A 27,090-nucleotide genomic window follows, 5' to 3' on the forward strand; every position below is an offset into this window, starting at 1 on the left:
TTGCTTAGATTTTTAGGTTCTGTATTTCTGGCTGATTTCTCATATAGATATCACTCCTGGAATAGATGAGACAATCGTGACTATTGGTCTGAAAGCTGGTGGATGAATTTCAAATAGGATGCTTATTGTTTTTGTTCTAATAGAGAAATTATACTTAGAAGATTTTCAACAATAACTAAGAATATAATAATTCTTATGTTGTTTCTAAACTTGGATTTCCTTTTTAGAACAATGGTGTGTTTAACATGCACCCAACTACAGAGAGATCAGTTATGGATCTTAGCAGAATATTTTTAGCATGCACACTGATTGAAGGAAATGGACCATTGCTTTGAACAGAAATGTAGGTGGAAAAATGAGGCCACCAGAAGGTTGTTCACTCCAAATTTAAACATATCTGAATTGGATACCTGTGGCTACAGTTTATGCACATGGATTATTTTGTTTCCTTCTGGTTTGGTGTTTAGCTTTATCACCACAAATAATTACTGTAGGGGAATGACTGAGATAATGTGTTGGAAATTGTGAGTCTCCTGTGAATGCAGTGTAGACATTTAACCTCTGCTGTAATAAGCATCTGAAAAACCATCAGCTAAATATTACAAAAGCTTTTATGCTACATGTGGTATCTTATATGTACAGTAGAAGCAAACTCATAGATGAAACAAAGTTGGGGAACTTTATTTTTTTTCTCCCATTTATTCTGAATCTCTTTCTAGGCTGCTTGCTAAATTAAGGCTACAATCTCTCACTGCAAAAATAGCAGCACAATGCATAACTGATCCTAGTGGTATTGGTTCCATAGAGGTTCTGAAAAAGAGATTTCGGTTGAGGACAAGTTTGCTTTGCTCTAAAGCAATGGCTTCAAGATTGTTCCAGATCTACCTTCAAATTTACCAGAGAATAAACATATAAGTAATGGAGAAACTTTATGGAAAAGAAGTTAATACTGTATATCTTTATGTTATATGCAAAATGTGTGCATATTCTTATCAGGTCTCATAGAGCAACAGTGAAACATTTGTGTAAGACAGTTTGTGTGCAAAAGAGATAAACACAACAACCACTTTTTCATGAAAGGAAGAAGTAGGTATAGAAGTGATTACCTAAGTGTGAAAGCTTTGGAAACTGTGGCTAGAAGAACACAGATCTCTGTCCTGTATGAAAACATTGTCTTTTAACTTTCATGATGGAGAATAGCTCAAACTACTCCATTCCCAAAGGGATGAGAAAGTTGTAGTAATAATATGAGGTAGGAGTTGGCACCAGGTAGTGTGTCAGCAATTTTTAATTGGAGTGACAGAATCCAAAATTAAATAAATAAATTAACCACCCCCTCCCCGAAAGCCTTGAAATTTTGCAGGATGTCTGTGCTGGTGCAGTAAAGACCTGCATTATTTTAGCTTTTAAGAAATATTTTATTTGAAATTAGACCCAGTGCCATTGTATAGTGTCAGCCCTCTCTTGAAAAGTTTTTTTGTTGTTGACATAAAACTTAATGCATTGAAGTTTGCTTATTGTTTAAATGATAGGGTTTGAAAATTTGTGGTATCGTTAGACTTAATTTTAATACACAGTGTATTAAAGAATACACTTAGACAATTGTTCTAACTTTTTCCATGCCAGAAGATTATTTTTGGCTGAGGTAGGAGGGGAAGGAAAGGAAATGTATTATTGATCAATTAAATTAAATGATTAATAGTAGGACAAACTTGCTTTTCATTTTCTTCCAGACAGCAAGGACTGAATACATTGCTATTATCTGGAGAATAACAGTCAGTTATGACATAAATTAATGCTAATGTTAAATCTTGACAACTTCTACTTTGGAAGTTTGTGCATGATATTTATAACTATAGTTGAAAGAGATGTTATCAAGTTGTCTTGGACTAAATAAGTGATGTGTTTTTTTCTAAGTAGATATTAATTTCACTGAAGGAAAATTCAAAGATATAAATATATGGAATCAATTGCATTTATGAAAGACATTCAATAACCATGCTTTTACAGCTGAAGTCATTTAAAGCACTTCTAAAATTGCACTTGAAAACTTGCCTAACTCAATACATTATTGGGTACTTTATAAGAACAAGAATTTGGGATTAGGAAAAAAAAGGGAAAGAGAAAGGGAAAAGAAAAGAAGGGAAGGAAGGAAGGAAAGGAAGGAAGGAAGAAAGAAAGAAAGAGAAAGAAAAGGAAGGAAGGAAGGTTGGTTTTCATTTTTTCCTATGGATAGATACTTGTACTAAAGAATTGATGATCTAGATGTGAGTACAGTATATTCAAATAGCCTCCTATAGTGTTCCTTTTCCAGCATTTGGTTAGAAACCTTTAATGAAGATAAGCCAGCTGACACAACTGCAGGATTCACATATTGTACATTAATCTGAGTTAGTTTTGGCTCTGCCAATTAAGGATTATGAGAACTGATGCAATACCCATCTGGAAGATACCAACAAATTGCAGAAATCGGACCGAAGCAATAATTTTTTTGTATTCATATTCATATTGCAGTATGTCATAAATTTGCAGTTGTTGTTGCTCAAAATGTAATTCTTTTGAGTTGGAAGCTGAAGGAGTTGAAACAAAATTGTTTCAGTCTTTGGATTCTCATAAAATTCCAAGAGTCCTTTTGACTTATACTAGTCTTACTATCTACATTTAATAATCAAATATGAAAAGTTACTAATGGAAATCTGGCTATAATTCAGAGTGAGCATTTTGCCATTTGGCTTTTTAAAAAAATTGATAAAGAACTTTTCAAAGTTTGAAACATTGATTTCTTTAAATAAAGCCTAATGCAGTGTTCATTAAAAGTTCCAAAGTGGAATTCCAAAGTAAAACTATTCTAGACATAATAAAATCAATAATTTTACAGCATCTGTAAAGTCAATGCATTTTCCAGAACCATAAAATACTAAACTCTGTTGTAAAACATACTGGAAAAGTGTACTTTTTACTTGGTGCTGAAAAATAGAATAAAAGTAGTAGTGGATGAGATCTTTTGGGATAGGTTTCTAGATTTGAATAGTCTGACTGCAAAAACTTCCTCCTGCTCTCCCATCCATCCATATTTAAGAACATAGCTAGTGTGGTATAATGATTAAGATTGTTGCACTAAGAACAGGGAGATTTTAGGCATAGAAGGCACCTTGGACCAGCCACATCTTCTTAGCCCTAATCAGTATTAGCCTCAATCAGTGATGAGATGCAAGATGAAAAACTAAACTTGTCATTACATCTTGGTAACTTTACTCCCTGAACTCAGGACAAAACAATGTGATCCTATAACCAAGTGGGACAACTCTACAAATACAAATATTCAAAAGATGGATTAAGTAGCACTGAAATAGTATACTGAACCAGTGCATATCCTCACAGTATGCATACATTACAAATATTAAGCATTCAGTTAGAAGAATATACATGCTTGAATTTTGTGCACTTTAATCTTCCTTCCATTTTCCCCAAAACATTGCATGTCCATTAGTTTGATCATTCATAAGAATTGGCTTGTTATAATATAACATAGTAACTTAATTATTCATCTAAAAATACAGTGCATGTATTATTATTATTAGTGTTGTTTTAATATCTAAGTCATTTACTTTATTCTGTTAGATTAAATAATGCTAGAAAGTATAGTAGGTACTATTTGGCATACACATCTGAGTATAGATGTGCAGTGCTCCTAATGGTTAATTTAAACTGTTAATTTAATCTCCTGATTTGTTTTAGATATAATGCTTAAGGCAGTTTGGTATTGTATTAGAAGAATGACATCTTCAGTTGTGCAGTAGATCAGGAACAAATGTCTTCAATTGGTTTTTGTGCCATTGATTCTATAGGGCCCGAAATGGGTCCAGATGTGTACATGTGGAAGTCTTATGAAACACGTTTCTTAAGAATGTATCAATTGTTGCGTGGTGATATGTTTTGAAGAAGAACATAGTTTATAATTTACAGTTTTAACTATAGAAGAGACTAAAGGGAGATGATATTTGTTGTATTAAGGTGAAACGTGGTTTATTCCTTTGCCCAATTACATGGAACAAAAAAATACATAGAGTCAAAATGTGTGTGCTAATATCCTACTTTGCTACTCATTGTCTACCTGCTTATATATTATTATAAGCATATTATCTTTTTAAAACATAGAACTTTTAAAAGATGTTTTCTCAACTATAGATCCATTGACATTTTCTACTTGGCACATTTACATTGCCACTAGAATTATTTTTTTCTTCTTAGTCTCTCATTATTATAATGAACTTCTACTGAATAGTAATAATTTATTTGAATCCTTTATGTCTCTGTTCATTCATTATGTTCAGCATGACTATAATTTGTAGAAATATTTATAGATTTTTAGCAAGTACCATGTTTCCCTGAAAATAAGACCCAGTCTTATTTTATTTTTTTTTGCCTTCAAAAGGGGCACCAGGTCTTATTTTGGGGGGATGTCTCACCTTGCAGCAGCAGCACCTTCCACTGTCTCACCTTGCAGCAGCAGCACCGACAGCTCCACCTAGCAGGAGCCCATGTGGCCACTGCTGGCCCACTTCTTCTGCGGCCACTTACTGTCGCTTGTGTGAGGCACCCCTAGCCTCCATTTCACCATCAGAGGCCTTCAGGAAAGGCTTCTGCAGCCAAGAAACGAGCTCTGCCAGTGTCTCTGATCGCGAAATGGAGTTCGGAGGGTATTACGTGTGTCAATCCAGAGCTTGTTTCTGAAGGCCTCTGACAGCTAAACTGAGGCTGGGGGGAGGGGGCGATCCGTGCAAGCAGTGGCAAGCAGCCGCAGAAGAAGCGGGCTTGCAAGGCGAGGCAGATGTGAGAGTGTGCAACGCCTGGCTGCAATTTTATTTATTTATTTATTTATTTATTTATTTATTTATTTTGTCACAACAGTATATATAAGCATAAGCATGAAAATAACTATATAATATATAAGCAGATATATAAGCATGTATGTAATAACTATATTAATTTGATATAATGAAAGGAAACAATAGTACAGGAATGGTAGGCACGTTTGTGCTCTTTTGCACGCCCCTTACAGACCACTTAGGAATGGGGTGAGGTCAATAGTAGACAGTTTTTGGTTAAAGCTTTGGGGATTTTGAGAAGAGACCACAGAGTCAGGTAGTGTGTTCCAAGCGTTAACAACTCTGTTACAGAAGTCATATTTTCTGCAATCAAGATTGAAGCGGTTAACATTAAATTTAAATCTATTGTTTGCTCTTGTATTGTTGTGATTGAAGCTGAAGTAGTCTTCAACAGGAAGGACATTGCAATATTATTATTATTTTATTATTATTTTTTTATTTATTTGATTTCTATACCGCCCTTCTCCCGAAGGACTCAGGGCGGTGTACAGGCAAGAATAAAACAGACAGTACAATATACAAATTTAAAATGCAGTTAAAAAACTTATTTTAAAATTGGCCTGAGAAGTAAAATATATAATAAGCTAAAAAACCCCATTTAAAATTAATTTCTAAGAATTTAAAAATTTGTTAAAATCAATTTAAGCCAGCCCCGCGCGAATAAAAAGATGTGTCTTCAGTTCGCGACGGAATGTCCGAAGGTCAGGTATTTGGCGTAAACCCGGGGGAAGTTCGTTCCAGAGGGTGGGAGACCCCACAGAGAAGGACCTTCCCCTGGGGCCGCCAGCCGACATTGCTTGGCGGACGGCACCCTGAGAAGTCCCTCTCTGTGAGAGCGTACGGGTCGGTGGGAGGCATGTGGTAACAGCAGGCGGTCCCGTAAGTACCCAGGCCCTAAGCCATGGAGCGCTTTAAAGGTAGTAACCAACACCTTAAAGTGCACTCGAAAGGCCACAGGTAGCCAGTGCAGTCTGCGCAGGAGCGGTGTTATATGGGAGCTACGCGGAGCTCCTTCTATCACCCGCGCAGCTGCATTCTGGACTAACTGAAGCCTCTGAGTGCACTTCAAGGGGAGCCCCATGTAGAGAGCATTACAATAATCCAAGCGAGAGGTAACGAGCGCATGAGTGACCGTGCACAAGGCATCCCGATCAAGGAAGGGGCGCAACTGCCGAACCAGGCGAACCTGGTGGAAGGCCCCCCTGGAGACGGCCGTCAAATGATCTTCAAACGACAGCCGTTCATCCAGGAGGACACCTAAGTTGCGCACCCTATCCTTTGGGGCCAATAACTCGCCTCCAACAGTCAGCCGCGGCTGCAGCTGACTGAATCGGGGTGCCGGCATCCACAGCCACTCCGTCTTGGAGGGATTAAGCTTGAGCCTGTTTCTCCCCATCCAGACCCGTACGGCTTCCAATAGATGATTCTATGAGTTAAACACAGGTCCTGTCGAAGGCGGCGGAGTTCTAAGTTTTCTAAACCCAAGATTTCAAGTCTGGTGGCATAAGATATTTTGTTGTATTCAGAGGAATGGAGAACTCTTATTATAAAATATTTCTGGACATGTTCAATTGTATTGATGTCTGAAATGTGATATGGGTTCCAGACAAGCGAGCTGTATTCAAGAATTGATCTAGCAAATGTTTTATAAGCTCTGGTTAGTAGTGTAGTGTTTCTGGAGAAGAAGCTACGTAAGATTAGGTTTACAACTCTTAAAGCCTTTTTTGCGATGGAGTTGCAGTGGGCTTTGGCACTTAGATCATTTGATATAAAACTCCAAGGTCTTTAACAGGGTGGGGGTCATCTGTAAGGTAATGTCCATTGAGTTTGTATTTAGTGTTTAGCTTTTTTTTCCCAATGTGTAAGACAGAGCATTTGCTGGTTGAGATTTGGAGTTGCCAAGTTTTTGACCATTCTGACACAAAGTCAAAGTCTTTTTGAAGGGTAGCTGTATTGTTGGTAGTGTTAAATATTTTGACATCGTCAGAAGGTAAGCAGCTCCACATCCCATCCCCACCCTAGCTTAATTATTACCCTTGCGCCTTGCAACCAGGTGCAATGGAGTGGGTGGGGTCTTAACTAGGATTTATTTTGAAAAGGTAGGGCTTATATTGGGCGCACATGTAAAAATCAAGTTAGGTTTTATTTTCAGGATAGGTCTTATTTTCAGGGAAACATGGTAGATTGATCCTTTGAATAGTGGAATAGCCATTTCAAGATGGTTTTGACTAGAGGTTATAGGTGTTGAAGTCCAGCCCATTTGGATGGACTTGGATGGACTTGGGATTGAGGAATTTACTTTAAACTACCTACTCAGCATTGAATTTAGTAGAACGGTGGATATATATACACTTGGTAAACTTGTTATTGGTCAACTGAGACTGATAAAAAATAAAACATTTAGCAGAACAAATAACAGATTTTCAATTCAAAAATGGTCTGCATCATTTTCCAAAAGTATTATAAGGATACATTTAATCTTATTTGAAAATCAACTGAATTGGAATCATTTTCCTGGGGAATACTTTTCCGAGTGTTGCATCTGTCTTTCTAAAACCATTAATAAAAAGCTAGATGCCCCTGTGGTTCATCTGAAAATGACTTGCTCCTGTCCCTTCCCCTTGCCTGCACAAATAGTAGTTGCTTACTGGGAGAAATATGAAATTTTATGTAAATACTCATATATGAATTTTTCTCTATTAGGTAGGTGGGATTGCAAACTGTTGTGTTTCTTCTGAATAAAGCATAGAAAGGAAAATTAGTGATGAAAGATGACTAGGAAACCTTGGTTTCTTTTCCTAATCAGTCCTAAGACTCCGATTGCCAGATTTTCTTAATTTTCCACTGCCAGTTTATTCTAATGTAGCCTTGCTTGATGAATGTAGCATTCTGTATCTATAAGATTCTCACATGTATTTGGAAATGGGCAACTAAGGCATTGTTTACAGGACGTCAAACTTGCTACACATTGATAAACACACATTTCCTCCCTTTATCAGGGATATTGCAGAATGTGAAGTATGGGTTTCCAATTGTACTCATTCTTTTCAAACCTCTTCCTGTTTTAAAAGTTAAGCTTCACTAATTGGAAGCTGATCAGTCCCTGAATTTTTTATTTTATTTTGCCTTTAAAGTCTGTTTATTAGTCATTAAATCTAACCTTTACCTAGTTCAGTTTGGCAAGACTTCAGAACGAAACAGTATATTTATTCTTAAGAAGATCGTGTCATTCTTCTAAATGCAAAATGAGCATTAATTAACTATAATATTTACAAATGTTTTGCTTTAATATTCCTTTAAGGATACTACCACTTTAAGTGAAGTATTTGTATATGCATAAAAATGGTCCATATTTCTCTAGCAGCCAGTAGATTTCTAATTATCACTTAAAATCTAATATTGCTACATAACCACTATTGGATCTTGTTGAATTTTTTTTTTTTTTTGCAAAAATGAAATCTGTCATTTACTTTAATAATCTTTACAGCAATCACATTTTAAAATTAATCGGAATTATGTTAAAGAGTTCAGAACTGTTTAAAGTCACTTATCAAAATGTTTTTCTTGGATTTACTGTGACACTGGAGTGGATTTGGTTTCGGTAAACCATGTATTTGAGAAGGAATTGTAGTTTAAGTCATAAGGGCAATATATAGATTATAAAAACACTTTTGGAAACCCTTTACATTTGATCAAGAAATAAAACTTGCATTTTAGGACTGAACGTGTGTAGGTCCACTGAAGATGCTGAATTGTGAGAAGTAGTTTTGGAATTAGCAAGTCTTGAAAATAATAGTTTCAAGAAAGTGTCAAGAAAATAGTGTCAAGAAAAACACTCATGTTTTTATAGGTGGGAGTAGCTAAGGGAATTTTCAGATTATATATAGGATGTTCTTATTAAACAACAGAAACATATGAATGAAAAATACTATTTTACTATTTTCAATCAGCTATAGTAACTGCATTGCAGAGCTCAATTACACATGCTAAAGCCCTGTTGAAATAAATGAAATTGAAGTATTAATTTAAGCATGCTACAGACAAAAGGTTCATACAGAGAAAAAGAACAGCCTCTGAATATTGCTCCTATTTTGATAATACATCAAATACATACATTTTGCATAGATATCAAGTTTGATTAATGCAATGAAGGTAATTTACATTTCCTGTTTTTGTAAACAAAATTATGGTATTTTGTAACAAAATTATAGGATCTTGGTACTACATTTACTAATACATAAAATAAGCCATTATCTCTTCATTGTAACGTTATGTGAATATTTTAATAAATAGCATCTGTTTTTTTTAACATGGAAATATTAAATGGTAATATTATTTATGGCAAGTTTCTTTTTTGAAAACTTGAGTTTGGCTAGTTTATATTGCTAGTTACAATGTCTTACTGTTTTTAATATCTATAAAGGTGGAAAGACAGAATTGCTCTTTTAAAACCAAACCTGTAAAACGTTAATACCCTGTTCCTAGTGATAAAATTGAATTTGCTCATGCATGTTATTTCTGCTGATCACAACATGGGATTTTAGTGAAACTGATTTGTGAAGAGTAGAGTTCTCTGATTAAATTATCTTTTTTTAAATGGACCAACCACCAGGAATTATTCTACTTATATATACTATAGTGGCATAGTCAACAGGCTGCTGCAAAGTTTATATTTTCTTCTCAAATCCAATTGTCTTTAGAAAATCTTGGGGTAAGCTTACTACATTTTCATCTTTCATATTCTGTGAATTGGATATTTTTGACAGCTCCTTCCTTACAGACCAGTACAGAACCCAAAATATTCTAAAGCTGATACAACAGTGCCCTCTGTAGGCTGTGTGTATGCAGTTTCTTATACAGGGAAAGAGTTAATATTCTTAGGATGGGGGTGTTAAACAGGATGTTACATTATTAAGTTATTTAGAAGCGTTTTTTCTTAAATAAATTCTAATTTATATATTCTAGAAAGTAATGCTCGAATACTATATTAAAATAAACTGTCTGAATTGCTTTGCATTTTGTTGTGTTTCTTAATATAGCTGAGTAAATTATTGATTTTAATGAGACATATTTTATAGCCAGTTGAGGCTAATAGAATCTTTGAACAATGCTCTTTTTCTATTAATTTTCTTTATATGTTTTAAGTCATAAATTATATATACATTTAAGTAAAGAGTCAGTGTGGTGTAGTGATTTAAGATGGCTGAGATAGGTCTGGTAAGACTCACATTCAATGTGTGCCTGGCTTTGAGTAGCAGTCATTCCCACAGAGAAAAATGGGGAAAGTTCTGAAGAAAAGTTGAGATATAGATCCAGGAATAACTTGTTAACTGTGTGATTTTTAACTCATGAGATGTTTCAATAGACTGTGTAGATAGATAGGTTTATTGTGTCCTCTTAGACCTTCAAAGAATTTTCCAGAATTGATACATAGCTTTTCTCAGTGAAAATCTTTGCTACACAGACACCTTTCTGCATATATTGCACATAAATATGTATGTACTTCAGTGCCATTTTATGGCAAAAGGTAGAGGAGTCCCTGCGGATTTTACTCCACTAGTTATTGCCACCTATAGGGGAAATGGCCTCCATTTCAAGGCCATTGAGCCAGCGCTGTCCAAAGACATTTCCACCATCATATGGCCAGTGTGATGTCACGGATTGTTGTTACCTTCCCATTGAAGTGGTACTTGTTTATCTACTCATACTTTCAAACTGCTAGGTTGGCAGGAGCTGGGACAAGGTCAAGAACTCACCCTGTCATGTGGTGCTTGGGTCTTGAACCTGGGGCTGACTTTCCAGCCAACAAGCCAAGTGTCTTAATCGCTGAGACACTGCACTGTCCTTATTTTATAGCACTTAATAAAAATTATTCTGATTACTTAGTGATTGATGATCACTATTGTGATTGACAATATTTGAGGATACTGTTTGATAACTTTTTTTTGCACAAAAGCCAAGTAAACCTAATTCAGTTTCTAAACTACATTGTGTCAGCTGTTTGCCATAATAGTTAGAAGTGGAGGCTGGTATGTGCTGCTTTAGGGATTCTGAGTCTTAGGTTATTACTGATACATTTTCCCTTAACCTTTTACATTAAAATAACACTTTTGTTTGTGTGTGTGAATATGTGTGTGTGTGTTTATGTATATGTATATATGTGTACATTTGTATATATGTGTGTGTGTGTTGTGTGTATATATATGTGTGTGTATATATATATTTATATGTTTTCGTATCAAAACCTGCACATATATATATATTTCGTAGGTTTTCACGGGTATACGTATGCAGGTTTTGGTATGTTCGGGTCTTTTCCCGTGTAAGATTGGAAGTATTTAGGCAACATTTCGATGAGATCTCACTCATCATCTTCAGGCTTTGGCTTTGTTCTTATGTGAGCAAGACCTGAACATACCAAAACCTGCATATATATATATCAGTTCAAAATTCTAGATTACTGAAATTTTCAAATAAAAAAAATGAGCCAGTAGAAATTATCAAATTACTATGGGTATAAAAAGACACAAATCACAACATAGTATCAATTCCTGATGACATCAAGGATATGCCTTTGACCTTGTCTTAGCTACAGGATGCTTTGCTTTCCCTTCTTTGCCTTGAGTTTGTGCGTCTGTTGTTTTCCAACTTCTGGAATTAAGTCCAACACTGTAGCTTTTTATGGTTCACATCAGCTAGCTTGGTGTTGCCATCTATCTGGGCCGCAGTATAATAAGTACAAAGATTCAAATAGATTAAAAACAGTAATTAATAATCTCTAATTAAAGTATCTTATCTATTGTATTCAATATGAACAGAATCCATTATTATTATTATTATTATTATTATTATTATTATTATTATTATTATTATTTATTATTTATTATATTTGTATACCGCCCATCTCCCGAAGGACTCAGGGCGGTTCACAAACAAAAAACAACAGAAAACATATAATAGATAAAAAACAGCTAAAGAATAGATAGTTAAATTCAATTGATGCTCTAACTTTTAAATACAAATTTAAAACCTCATTTAACCCCCTTTTTTTAAAAATCCCAATTTAAAACTACATTCAGGCTAGTCCTGCTCTTCGAAACAGCAGCGTCTTCAGCTCGCGGCGGAAGGACTTGAGATCGGGGAGTTGACGAAGCCCCAGAGGGAGCTCGTTCCAGAGGTAGGGGCCCCACAGAGAAGGCCCCCCCCCTAGAGGTCGCCAGCCGACATTGTTTAGCTGACGGTATCCGGAGGAGGCCCTCTCTGTGAGAGCGCACTGGTCGGTGAGAGGCTAATGGTGGCAGTAGGCGGTCCCGTAAATATCCCGGCCCTAGGCCATGGAGCGTTTTAAAGGTGATGACAAGTACCTTAAAGTGAACCCGGAAGACCACTGGGAGCCAGTGCAGATTACGCAGGAGGGGTGTTACATGGGAGCCAAAAGGTGCTCCCTCTATCACCCACGCAGCTGCATTCTGGACCAGTTGGAGTCTCCGGGCACACTTCAAGGGGAGCCCCATGTAGAGAGCATTACAGTAGTCCAGGCGGGATGTAACAAGGGCATGAGCGACCGTGCATAAGGAAGCCCGATCCAGAAAGGGGCGTAACTGGCGTATCAGGCGAACCTGATGAAAGGCTCCCCTGGTGACGGCTATCATATGATCTTCTAAAGACAGCCGTGCATCCAGGAGAACGCCCAGATTACGAGCCCTTTCCGTGGGGGCCAATAGTTCGCCCCCAATGGTCAGTATAACAATGTTAGGAAAAAATGGGGGTTTGTAAGTGGCAAATAATTCTCATAATTTAGAAAATCATTAAGAAGCAGCTTTTCTGCAAACTGGATGATTATTTGGCATGAATCCTTCCCCTCAAAAAATAATTCTAATATTTATTATTTGCAGAAATCATTATGAATCTCTTGCAATAAATAAAAGGAATATTTCTGTAAGAAAACTATGCTAGAAGCAAAATACCTGACAGAGTAATATTCTTTCCCAAGCACATTGCAAGAGTTTCCATGGGAAATACCTTGGTGCACACAACTAAATTCAGATATATGTTTCTGATTAGCTTCTGTAGAAATTATACAAATATGCCAAAGAAGAAAAAAGATTTATGAACTCAGGATAAATATCCTGCAAGTCACAGGTATTCCCAGTTTGGAAGCAAGAACTTTGGTTTTAGAGTACTGTGGGATGAGTGCAAAAATTAAAATTTCCTTTCAGTAAAAATTTAAGTAAAAGTAAAGTTGATGTGATCAGTGTGCAATCATGTATTTAGTTTCTATTTTCTGTCATATTAAAAAGTAGAATTCACTAACAACTTTTGAGGTCTCTGGGACCATGCCCAAGCATTTCAGGATTGGGTACATGGGCCCTAAGACTTCTGAATGCATCTCTCTGAATTAAATAATGAGACATATATAATTTAGGTTTTCAGAATGCAAAAGGTGTAGCTCATTAGGAAAGTGTGTGCTATTATAATTCTTGTTTCTAAGGAAAAGTGTTTAAACAAGTTATAGCTGAATTTTTGATAAACAATCCAAGTATTGATGATCTCTTTTACAGAAAAAAATATTTTAAAGCTCTGATAGCTAAGATAATATGCTATCATGATGATAAAAATAACAAGGTATATCAAAGTGAAGATAATGAATTAAGATTCAGTTTAATTAAAATAATGATAGATATCGACTACATTACAGGAACAATGAATTATAGCTGTTCTGTCTAGTGAGTGCTTGGGTAATTTAGTAAGATTTTTTCAAAGAATGACAAAGCACCCACCACTGAATGTTACGGGAAGTGCCCTGTTTTTCTTCCATACATTTCTTTCTTTTAATTAAAATGTCAATGATAATTTTATGGCATCTCACCCTCCCTCCACAAAACCCTTCACCAAACAACATTCTTTGATTTTCATCTTAAGTTATGAAAGGGAATTCTAATTATTTATCACTGAAAGAAATATACCATGAAGAAATCAGTTTATTCAAATCAGTACATTTTACTTTGTAGACTAGTGTGTACTTCTTTTCCACAAAACGGCCAGACCCTTATTAAACTGTGCTTATGTAGCTTTTAAAATGTCTCAGAATGATTAATAAAAAGAGATGGTCTATTTTTATTATTTGTGCTTTAAGAATGTATTTTCATATATGGTGGACTACAATTTCCATAATTTGCCAGGAATATTTCATAGAAAATCCTATCCATTCTGGTCCTTTTTCTATTCTTGGAGTTTTCAAGCAAGCTTCAGTATCCAACTGTCCCTGACTATTTTTTAAGTTGCCAAATCTGAAAGATACAAATAGATTCTCTTTTCCTGTGAGTCATTAAAAATGGAAAATAAAAATGCTGGGAAGGTTCCATTTCAATTGTAGACTTTTTCCACCTTGAGCAGTCAGTGTGTTTTTCCTTTGTGTTTGCCTGCAGAATGGAATTGTTGACTATTTAATATAAGCAGTTCATTTTATTATTATTATTTTTGCACAGAATTGGAAATAGAGGAAGATTTTACAAATCTTCGAACTCCTGGAACTTTGATTTGTTCAGAGGCTGGGTGGGGCTGGTCAGAACTGTCCTGCCTTGGCCTTTAGAAGGAAATGCTTGTTTGTTCCTCCGTTCTTTGGAACATACACGGCATTTCCAGCTTTGGACAGGTTGAGAGGTGAACGTTTTATATGCCAAACTGCTCATTTTCCCAAGCTTAACAGTAACTGAACAATTTCTGCTTTTAACTGGGTTTATGAATGGAGCCAATTTTCCCATAAGCAGCTAGATCCAAAGAAATCATATGAACCTCTAAAAACAGGAGGATAAATTTTAAAAATTCATTATTTTTTAGAAGGCTTCACTTTCTATGAGTTAACTAAAGCTGCATAAAATATATAAAGCTATCTTTTGAGAGGTACTCATTTGTTTGATATTATGTTTGATGTTGTCTTCAGTAGGTTTCATTATCTCAGTTATTATGGTTTACAGCCCAGAAATAGCCATAGCAATAGACTTATATACTGCTTCACAGTGCTGTACAGCCCTCTCTAAGCAATTTACAGAGTCAGCATATTGCCTCCAACAATTTGGGTCCTCATTTTACCTACCTCAGAAGGATGGAAGACTGAGTCAACCTTGAGCCTGGTGAGATTTGAACTGCCAAATTGCAGGCAGCAGAAGTAGCCTGCAGTACTGCACTCTAACCACTGTGCCACCTCAGTTCTTGAATAAAAAAAATAACTCAGCATATTCAAGGGTGTCAAACTCAATTTTATTGAGGGCTGCATCAGGGCTATGGTTGACCTTGGGGCTTAGGGAGTGTGGCCATCTTGACACCATTCCCCCAAGCTGCTGGGGTGTTTCCTTTTTGTGTTGGGTAGACTGGGCTGAAGTGAAGCTGGCCCGATGTTTCCTCTTCGCATTGGGTAGACTGGCCCGAAGCCATGCTGGCCCAATGTTTCCTCTTTGCATTGGGCTGAAGTGACACCTGTAGACCGGGCAAAGCGATGTGAATAGATCAGGCTGAAGCAATGTGGGTAGATTGGGCTGAAGCAGCGCAGGACGGCCACTTACATTTTGCAGGGCGGCCCTGCGGGCCAGATCCAACCACATTGCAGGCCTTGAATTTGACACCCCTGCTATAGGCAGACTATAAATGTTTACTGATGCAGACTGAATATTTGAACCTGACATCCCAGATTTGATTTAGTCATGGAGACTCCTAAATCTTACATAGCGTCAAGCCACACTAGGCAGACCTAGACCAGAGAAGAAATCAATTTCATAGGAAGACTAAATCTGAGACTGGCTATAATACAGAATCTTGCAAATCTGATTGTACTGTATTTCCTTTTCCTTGTTTTTTAGTAAATTAGGGAGGTTTTTGTCCAAGCTGCTTTCAAATATTACCATCTTGTTGTTGTTGTTTTTAAATGCCTAGCATATCTCTGCCATATGCCTAGCATATCCTGGCATATCTCTGTTAAGTTTATCATCCATATTCTCTACACACATTCATTGTATCACAAATAATGGAGGTTAATTTGAGACTAAACAAGCCCAAGTGCTTGAATCTGACACTATACCCCACTTATTGAAGTATGATGCTCTAATATTTTATTTAATCTTAAACAGGTTAGTCTGGTCTATTTGTTTGGATTTCCATTTCTTGTGATGTTTTTCAAAATGTAGGGTGACAACCCTTTGCCTTGCATTCTTGTGATCAGGGATATGGGCCTCTGGTGGCTCAGACTGCTAAGACAGTCTGTTATTAACACAGCTGCCTGCAATTACTGCAGGTTCAAATCCTACTAGGCCAAAGGTTGACTCAGCTTTCCATCCTTTATAAGGTAGGTAAAATGAGGACCCAGATTGTTGGGGGCAATAAGTTGACTTTGTATATAAATATACAAATGGATGAAGACTATTGCTTAACATAGTGTAAGCCGCCCTGAGTCTTCGGAGAAGGGCGGGGTATAAATGCAAATAAAATAAAATAAAATAAAATAAATGTAATTAACTCTGTCCTCACACTTCTTGAAGTTTCTCTTTAATGCAGAAAAATTGTATGTAGAGACATAATTGGTTAGTCCTATGTTCCTGGAAACTATTCAGTGTTTTGGTATAGCTTAAAACTGTGTAAAGTACTGTTCAATTTATAGACATACCTTTTTCTTTGATAACTGTTCAGATTTCCTATCCCAACAATTTCCTTAATTTTATATTCTATAGAAAATGGGAATTTAACTGTTGTTAAACAGTAGGAACAAATGAAGCAGAAGCAAAAGATGGATCATCCTAAGTAAGAAAAAATATTCTGAAGTATTTGTATTACCTTCCAAACTATCAATGATGCAGATCACAAGTTCTAGTTTGTCTTAATGAAATATTAAATATCCAGAAACATCCCTTTCTTAGTTGCTGTCAACCTTATTTCAACTTGCTTCTAATTTTATTCTCTATTAAATATATTCTGATTCTGAGAATATCTGGTTTGTCAGTTCTTCATGTTACACTGATGGGGAGTGAGAGAGGAATTGTAGAGAAAATGGGCCAGTTGTTATTTATTACCCAATTGCCAGGGTGACTTATTCATTGCCTGCATCATCATTCCCCAAAGTACTGCTTTACAGAATGGTGAATTATGTTTCAGGGAAAGAATCAATAAATGCTTTCAGAGCAACATTTGCCATGAGACTCATCTTCTTTTATACATATACGTATTGCGCTAAAAGGTGGGTGTGGTACAATTAACACTGAGGAAAAAAAGATAGTATATTAAGTGATTTGCATAAGGCATTTGTTTAGATCTGCAATGCAAACCCTAGGAAAACTGGGTTTTGTCCAAATGTATTTACAGTTGATTAACTACTCTTGAGGGGAAACATGAGGGGAGATGTTTCCTAATTTGGAGCCAAGTGCATTTCCAGTGAATTAACTGCACTGTGAAAAAATATGGCAAGGAGTTCATGTGTTTTTCTTTTAAAATGTATTACGCCTTAAGACTTTACAGTGAGATGGGTAGCTTGAAGATTCACAGGACCCTTGAATTTTGCATCTCCAAAGCTCCATAAAAATAACTGCCAAAATTCTTTCCCTCCATTTTTTGGTGTGGGGGGGGAGAGAGGGTTGGGGAGAGGTAGAAAAAAAATCTGCATTGTAGCCTTAAACTACAGTTGATATAATTTTAAAATTATAAGAAAGAAAGAAAAGAAAAAAAATAAGAAAAACCAAATCCCAGCTCTTTCCAAATGTGGGACCTGGACCTACCTACTTTAAATCATTACTCACCCACTTATTTCCCCTAAAAAATGAAAAAATAGCAAGACATGTTTTTTGTTTGTTTGTACGGTGTCAGTCTGAATGCATGCTTTCATAGATGTGAGGCTGTAAAATCACTGCTGCTGTTTAGAAAGATGAGAGAGAAAAGATAATACAAACCAGGGGTTGCCAACTTCAGAGAGCTAGAGGACTACACTGGTCACAACCATGTTTCTGTTTTTGATAATTTGATTGGAGGCAAAAAGTTATGTAAATATCTCAAACAGAATTTTCAGTCAAATACTTGTCATCTATTGAAACTTGCTCTTTTGATGCCAAAGTAAGGCAGAATATTAATGTTGAGATTAGCTTTTTGAAAAAGAAGAGTAATTACACTTCTAAAAGTAATCACTATATTACTGAAGGAGTGTGTCTGTTGTGATGCTTTTAAATGATTTAGTATGTCTCTACAGAAATAGAGCACAACAGTGATGAAAACTGCCTGGAATGCATTTGGGTCAATGTAAAAGGGGGGGAAAATGACATTGCCATAGGTGTATACTATAGGCCACCCAACCAAACATAAAAAAATAGATGAACTTTTTGCTCTGTTAACTAAGGTATGTAGGAAGCACACCACAATAATAATGGTCCCCCATTAACTACCCTGACATCCACTGGGAGACAGACTCTGCACCAAGTGGAGGATCAAACAGGTTCCTAACAAACCTACCAGACAACTTTGTTTCCCAAAAACTAGAGAAGGGAATAAGGGGATCAGCCATATTGGATTTAGTTCTCACTAACAGATGAAATGATAGAAGGTGTTGAACCTACAGAAACCTTGGTGGGGGGGGAGTGATCATGCAATATTGGAATTCAACATTATGCAAGCACAAGCAATAGAACAAGTCAAACTAGAGTCTTGGACTTTAAGAGAGCTAATTTCAATGAACTTAGAGAGAGCTTGGGAAGGATTCCATAGATGAAAATCCTCAAGGTGAAAACAACCCAAGAAGCTTGGGAAATTTTTAAAAGTATAAATTATAAAAGCCCAGTCTAGCACAATACCAATGAAGAAGAAAAATAACAGCTCTCAAAAGAAACAAGCATGGCTGCATAAAGAACTCTTTTGACAAATTGAATGACAAAAAGGACAAGTATAAAAAGTGGAAAGAGGGGCACATAACTAAGGCAGAATATCAGCAAATAGCCTGAGCCTACAAAGATGAAGTGAGGAAAGCTAAGCCTCACAATGAACAAAGGCTTGCAACAAAAGTTAAAAATAACAAAAAAAGCTTCTTCCAATATGTTAAAACAAGAAAAAAGTCAAAGAAATAATTGATCCATTGCTGTGAGAAAGTGGCAAGAAGGTGATAAGCAACAGGGAGAAAGCAGAACTGCTTAACTCATTTTTTGCATCTGTCTTTATACAAAGAAAAAACAGTATAAACTATCAAAAATAGCACCACAAAAAACAGATTAGGAACACAAATTAAAATAGGGAAGAAAATGGTAAGTGAGCACCTATCTACCCTAGATAAGTTCAAATCACCGGGACCAGATGGATTACATCCCAAGGTTCTGAAGAAACTGGCAGATATGATCTCAGAACCACTGAACTATATATTTCAAAGATCTTAGAGCACTAGGGAACTGCCAGAGGACTGGAAAAGAGCTGATGTAGTTCCCATCTTCAAAAAAGGAGAAAAAATAGATCCAGGAAACTACAGACCCATTAGCCTGACCTCAATACTAGGGAAGATTCTGAAAAAGATAATCAAGCAATGAATCAGCTAACACCTAGAAGCAAACAAGTAATAACCAAAAGCCAACATGGGTTTGTCAAAAACAGATCATGCCAGTCTAATCTTATTGCATTCTTTGACAAAGTGACAAAATTAGTGGACCGGAGGAATGCTGTCGATATAGTTTACTTGGAGGTCAATAAGGCATTTGACAAAGTAGACCATAACCTAATACTTGATAAAATAGAAAAATGTGGGTTTTCTACCCACCACCAGATGGATTCTTAACTGGTTGACTAACTGCACTCAACATGTAGTCCTCAATGGAACTGCATCTACATGGAGGGAGGTATACAGCAGGGTACTCCAGGGCTCTGTTTTAGGCCCAGTACTTTTCAACATATTCATCAATGATTTGGACGAGGGGATAGATGGTAAAGTGGTATTTAATTCCATAATTATTCTTTTCCAACACCTTAAAGCAACAGGATATGACCTTGATTTTGAAGGAACCAAATTAATCTCCAAAACTGAACACTATCACAAGAGAATAATTATGGAAGCCATAGAAATAGAGAAACACCCCCGTAACATGAATAAACGTGATGATACCTCCCGCTTACCAAACATCTGGAAACTAGCACTAGTCAAGAAATGAATCCCAGCTACAAAAATTGACACCAACACACGACAGGACCTCGAACTCGGAACCAGACCAGAGCCCAAAATGCTACTTCCCACACAAACATCCACACATGACAAGACCTCGAACTCGGAACCAGACCAGGGCCCAAAATGCTACTCCCCACACAAACATCAACACATAATAGGACCTCAAACTCGGAACCAGTCCAGGGCCGAAAATGCTACTTCCCACACAAACATCAACCCTACTAACTAATTAGCAACACAGCCAACCAATCAACTTGCAACAGCTAGCCCAGCAATTCAAAAAACTCCATTAACCAATCAATATGTAGCAACACAGCCAACCAATCAGCTTGCAACACCTAGGCCTGCAATTCAAAAAACACCCCCCCACACCAGTATTTATAGAGAAACAGCAGTTAAAATCCACACTTTGCTCACATAAGAACAAAGCAAAGCCTGAAGATGATGAGTGAGATCTCATCGAAACGTTGCCTAAATACTTCCAATATTACATGGGAAAAAACCCGAACATACCAAAACCTGCACACATACATATACATATATATATATAAATTTCTGATAATGTATGACAAACCATTAAAAAGACAGCCTTGTAGCTAATGCTGATGTATATATAAATTTAGCAAATTAATTGAATGCCATTAACACATTCCCCTCTCCTGTTGTGGATTTGTAATAAGTGGGAAAGAGTAGAGAAAATTGTCACTTTTTTTTAAAGAGGCACAGTTTTAGGATTCTGCAAGACAACATTTGCAGAAGCAGCTACTCAATCTGGATTTTGTTGCTTGATGAGGAAGCATATGTGGAAATTGAATGGAAATGTGCTTTTGATTACTTATTTGCATATGTATGGCCTCCAAGACTTCAAATTGCATAAGATGAATAGTCCTTATGCAATAAAAACTGGAGGGATGGTCATTTCTTATTGTAATTTTTAAAAAAAATTCTTTGTGATTTAGAAAGCATTGTTTCAGTCTGCATTGCATCACTCAATTGCAGTTCATTTGGGTATAATTGTTTATCATATTTCTGATCTATTCTCTGAATTATTAGCAAATTAATTAAAATGCTAATGCAGCTTGTGTGTGTGCCTTCCAAAATATACAATATTATAAAAGTCACTATGTAAGCACTTAAAATCAGAAATTAACTATAAAGAATGCATTTTTTTGTAGAACTGAATGTTTTTCTTTAAAAAATATGATGGAAAGCATAAAAAGTAAACATGTATTCAACATGGACATCATCGACATGAGATAACAATAATGTTTGGCTTAAAATAATTACTCATCATCGTCAACTTAATTCATATTTTGCAAGATATTTTTGGAATTATGAGGGAGGAAAGTGGAAGAAAGAATGTGAGCAATGCAGTGGGGGGGAAAAAGTCCTGGTAAACTAAAGATAGAATTTCAGAAAGTACTGCGGTGTAATAGAAATGGTGACATAGGTTCAATTACGTTATTTTATGGCAGTACAGCATGGTGTGTTATTGATGATATACTATATAATATAAGCCACGGACATTTGGTCCCTGTTCAGTGAATTTTAAGACACCTAACCTAGGAAGGCTTTTGAAAATTGTCAATAAAAGAAACTATTCATGCACAAATTCGATTGTCACACTGAGTCACCCTGCTTCCAATGGCTTCGACAGCAACTTCCATGTATTTATAGGGGGTAGAAGCCAGGTGACGAGATCATGGGAACCAGAGAAAGCTAAAGAAATTGCTGAAGCTGATTACTAGATGACATGTGGATGGATTAATAAATAATAGTGAATGTTTGTGGTTTTACTTTTTGTCTTTTATTAGGAGATAACAAAATGCATTTTTAACTTTCTCCATTTCATAGGTATTGAGTCCTTATTTCTACCATTTGAAAATTTTCTTTTTGTCTGGACCTTTTTTGTCTGAAAATGCAGCTGAAACTTTAAAAAAAGATGTTTGCCTCCAGTATGATTGTTACTACTGATACCATTTTGGGTAAAATCTGAATCACCAAAATAATTTCATGGTCTGGTCTTTAAGTTCTTCCCAATAAAAATTAATACACAGACAAAAATGAGCATTAAGAATAGCATTTCCTTTCTAAGGTAAATAATATGATTGCTTCCAATGATCATTATGCAATGAATCAATCCTGCAACTCACTCTTTTTCATGTCAACTCATGGACAGTCTATCTGCCGTTTTGATGTGTTACTGTCAGTATCACACAAGAAAGAAACCTGACACACAGTATTCTGATTGAATTCTCTGCGTAATGCTTCATTAAATTTAGTCTGCATTATTCTTTTGAAGATGCGGTCATCAAGCTTGAAATTAAGATTCCCTTCCATATTATCTCCTATCTTTTGCAATATCCTGTTCTTGGTATTTTAAAGATTTGTGGAATAGAAAAAAACTGCATTTATTATTTAGCTATATGATGAAACCATGTGTATTATGTTAGTGGGTTATACCTAGTGGAAGATAGACAGCCATCTGTCTGGAATACTTTCAGTTGGATTTCTGCGTTGAATAAGCGGACTGAACTTGGTGGCCTGCATGGCTCCTTATAAATCTAAATTCTAAATTCACCTGTTAGAATTATATCCTGCTTGTAACAGCTAAAAGCAGTAGCATGGCCCTTGCTCAAAATGAGAATGAAGCCCCTTCTTAACCCTCAATATATCATGGTTCATCTTATGATAGTCCCGAAAAAAGAGATTTACTATCAGTCTTTGCACTTATGATCATCACATTGCAGTCACACGATTGTAATTTGGGTCCATGGCAACTGGCTTACATTTACTATTGGTTGCAGTGTCTGGCGGTCATGTGATCATGTTTTGCAACCTTTCCAGCTAGTTTTAGACATCAATTGGGGAAGCTGGATTCACCTAACAATTGTGTGATTTGCTTAACTATGATATAAATGATTTTAAAATCCGATGTGTAACTATTGCCTTGTAAGGCAACCAAAATTCCAGTTCCAGTTGTATCTGTAAGTAGATAACTACCTAATTTAAATCTGATGTTTCTTTTTCCCACCTTTCTTATGGCTTAATGGGCACCTTGTTTTACATGTGGCTCTTGCACAGGAATTTCTAGGTCCCAACGTCACCCCCCCCACTACCACAATGAGAATGAGAATGAATGAATGAAAGAAAGAAAGAAAGAAAGAAAGAAAGAAAGAAAGAAAGAAAGAAAGAAAGAAAGAAGATCCAGAATTTTAATTCTGCTTTGGGTCAAATCCTAATGCTACTTTTATATTATTCATCAAGTATGTTATGTATTATTAATATTAATATTATTATTATTAGAATAGCAAATGTTTTATTAATAACATTAACCTAGGAAAAGTTTTAGATCTATGATATGTTGAAAAAGATGAAAAAATACAGATATAAGCATTTTCTTAACTCCTAAAGTACTGATATTTGTTTGGATCCTGCCTTGAATCCAAATTTTGAATTCTTAAGCAGCACTAGGTACGATGTTCAAGTCACCTTTTTCCCCAGTAGAATATATTAAAGTCTATGTCACTATTTGTGAATAAGCAGTTTCACAGTTTTGGCAAAAAAAAATCCCTTTGTAGTTTTGTAAAATCTCCCTGTGCGTTTATTTTGTTATGGTAAATAAATGACAAGTCATTGTTAAACTGTAATTTCTTTTGATTTATCAGAGTTAATTTCATTTCTTTATTTCATTTTCTCTTCAGAGATTTTTACTCAAATACTATTAAAATTGCAATTTGCAAAATCCTTTGTTAATGATCATTTGAGTGACTCATTAGTAATTGGTTCCTTTCAGCTGAAAGTAATTGCTTTATAATCCTTAATGACATGAAAACTGAAATACATGTTTTGTAATATTCTTGTATTATGGAATATAGAACTTGACATCCAAAAGTCCCATATACATCCAAGCATTTTATTTAGTATCACCAGATTGCTTCTTCCCATGGACGAATGATTGTAGCTTTCATGTTAGTAATAATGGGAACAGGAAAGACCTTAAATTCAAAAAAGTGTACATACTTTGTTATACCAGTGGTCTCTATTTAATTTTGAAATATGGAAATACTCCAGTTTCTAAATGGGTACTTTTGTACTATTGATGTGTTTCTGAAAATTTGATAAAGTAAGGTTTTTAATAATTTGATGATGTGATGTAATTTTCTTTAAAGAATCTGGTTGTTCTTTATCGACAACCATGTTATGGATATGACCATTAAAACTCTGGTTCATAACTGCACTCTGAATGTGAAAAGTTTTACTAGTGTGGGACATTTAATGGGCCCCCTTAATGAACTCTATATATTTAAAAGACCCATTTCCTGTCTGAAGCTTTAAAAAAAACAGTAGAAAAGGCTACAGACTGAAAACTTCTGCTTTTGTTTAGTCTGGGATAGAATTATTGATGTACTTTCATGCTCCGTGAATGATTTTATGACTATTTTCCCCCTTTATATTGTATTTATCATTGACTCCTATAGCTGTGGCTCAGTTACTGAAGCACTGACTGAACTTGTGTATGCCCTCTATAAAACCTACTGTGTAATCACATTTGTAGGTTTATTTAATTAATTTAAGTTCTCACTAACATCAGGATCCAAAACACCGTGGGGAAAATACACTTTTATAACTCCCACTTCTTGTTCATCTGAGAATTTGTTGTTTCAAATTGAGGAATGCTATGGAAATTACAGAAGGAAATTGCAGAATCTTTGCTATCAGTAGAGAAGATTTTTGATATGTCAGATTCTATCCATCTGACTGATTGATGGCAAATGGTTATTGGGATCTATCCTTAGTATCTGACTTGCAGTTGTTTAACAAAAAAGAAATATCATGATTTCTGTTATCGCTTCATTAATTTACTGAAATGACAAACAGGTGAAGGCGTTTTGTGTGCAGTTTTGACTTCCATTTGTTCCAAACAAATATTTGGGAAATTAAAAGCAAATGCAAAACAAAAGTATGATGTTTATTTTTGGCAGTTCAGGCTTCAGGCTTTTTTGAAGGACTTTGCTGCTAGGAGCAAGAAAAGATTAGATATATGGCAAATGAATAGATATCATACCCACTTTTTATAATAGCCTTCCCACTATAGCGACCACCAGATTTCAGGATAAAAAATCTTAGGTGGTTAGCCCTCTGGATAGTGATGTATTGGGGGGAAGCTTTTTCATAGCTTTAAGACTAACCATTTATTTCACAGCAGCAAAATCAGCAAAGAGTGCTTTGATGTAATTTTCTTTAAAGAATCTGGTTGTTCTTTATCGACAACCATGTTATGGATATGACCATTAAAACTCTGGTTCATAACTGCACTCTGAATGTGAAAAGTTTTACTAGTGTGGGACATTTAATGGGCCCCCTTAATGAACTCTATATATTTAAAAGACCCATTTCCTGTCTGAAGCTTTAAAAAAAACAGTAGAAAAGGCTACAGACTGAAAACTTCTGCTTTTGTTTAGTCTGGGATAGAATTATTGATGTACTTTCATGCTCCGTGAATGATTTTATGACTATTTTCCCCCTTTATATTGTATTTATCATTGACTCCTATAGCTGTGGCTCAGTTACTGAAGCACTGACTGAACTTGTGTATGCCTCTATAAAACCTACTGTGTAATCACATTTGTAGGTTTATTTAATTAATTTAAGTTCTCACTAACATCAGGATCCAAAACACCGTGGGAAAATACACTTTATAACTCCCACTTCTTGTTCATCTGAGAATTTGTTGTTTCAAATTGAGGAATGCTATGGAAATTACAGAAGGAAATTGCAGAATCTTTGCTATCAGTAGAGAAGATTTTTGATATGTCAGATTCTATCCATCTGACTGATTGATGGCAAATGGTTATTGGGATCTATCCTTAGTATCTGACTTGCAGTTGTTTAACAAAAAGGAAATATCATGATTTCTGTTATCGCTTCATTAATTTACTGAAATGACAAACAGGTGAAGGCGTTTTGTGTGCAGTTTTGACTTCCATTTGTTCCAAACAAATATTTGGGAAATTAAAAGCAAATGCAAAACAAAAGTTTGATGTTTATTTTTGGCAGTTCAGGCTTTAGGCTTTTTTGAAGGACTTTGCTGCTAGGAGCAAGAAAAGATTAGATATATGGCAAATGAATAGATATCATACCCACTTTTTATAATAGCCTTCCCACTATAGCGACCACCAGATTTCAGGATAAAAAATCTTAGGTGGTTAGCCCTCTGGATAGTAATGTATTGGGGGGAAGCTTTTTCATAGCTTTAAGACTAACCATTTATTTCACAGCAGCAAAATCAGCAAAGAGTCCTTTGATGCCGTAATTTGCTGGGTTCCCAGTTAATGCCATGCCAAATTCATGTAAATTACACTTTGGTTTAATGCCATTTTTGAACCCAGCAATGTCCTACTTGCACATTTTAAAGACCTGAGGCATTGAGAGGGCTTTGGGGACATAGACTGCCTTTGGAACATTGTGGTTACGTTTTTTGGCCTTCGACTGTCACTTACTGTTTTTACCCAATTCCCTGCTTCCCCAGTTACAGAATAGCATTTGATTGGAGTTGTGAAAAGCACCCTTTCTCCTACAGGGTGGCAGACATTCTGTAACATCTTCCAGGGCTATAGTAATGTTACAGGATGAGAAAAATGATGGAAGATGATCACCTGACTAAATAGCACTCATTTCTACTTAGGTTGATTGTGAAATTGTAAAAGTAAATATCTGAATCAGGGTTGATTTTATTTATTATTTGGCACAATGATACTTGCCACATTGAAAACCTGTATCAAATGTGAATTCATATTATTCTTTCATATTATGCATATTATTATTTCATATAATTTGTCTGTTTATCTCATATTATGTGATTTTGTTGGTCTTAAAGGAGCATGCATGTTTGCAAGTATAATTATAAGCTTTTCCTAATGCACATTCAATTTAATAGTGTATTGGCATAGTAACCCTTTTTTCTAATTGCTTTTTTAAAAGTGATAATTTGATTTTTGTACATAATGGTTTTCCAAAGATAGATATTAT

At 35.7% G+C, this 27,090-nt stretch overlaps 1 protein-coding gene across 6 annotated transcripts in view; it reads left to right on the forward strand.

The window, feature by feature from the left end:
- The window catches only part of DPH6 (diphthamine biosynthesis 6), a 278,777-nt gene that overhangs the window by 8,378 nt on the left and 243,309 nt on the right, over positions 1-27,090 (forward strand). The gene's annotated exons all lie outside the window — the stretch shown is intronic.

Source organism: Ahaetulla prasina, chromosome 1, assembly GCF_028640845.1.
Source record: "Ahaetulla prasina isolate Xishuangbanna chromosome 1, ASM2864084v1, whole genome shotgun sequence".
NCBI classification, from domain to species: Eukaryota; Metazoa; Chordata; class Lepidosauria; order Squamata; family Colubridae; genus Ahaetulla; species Ahaetulla prasina.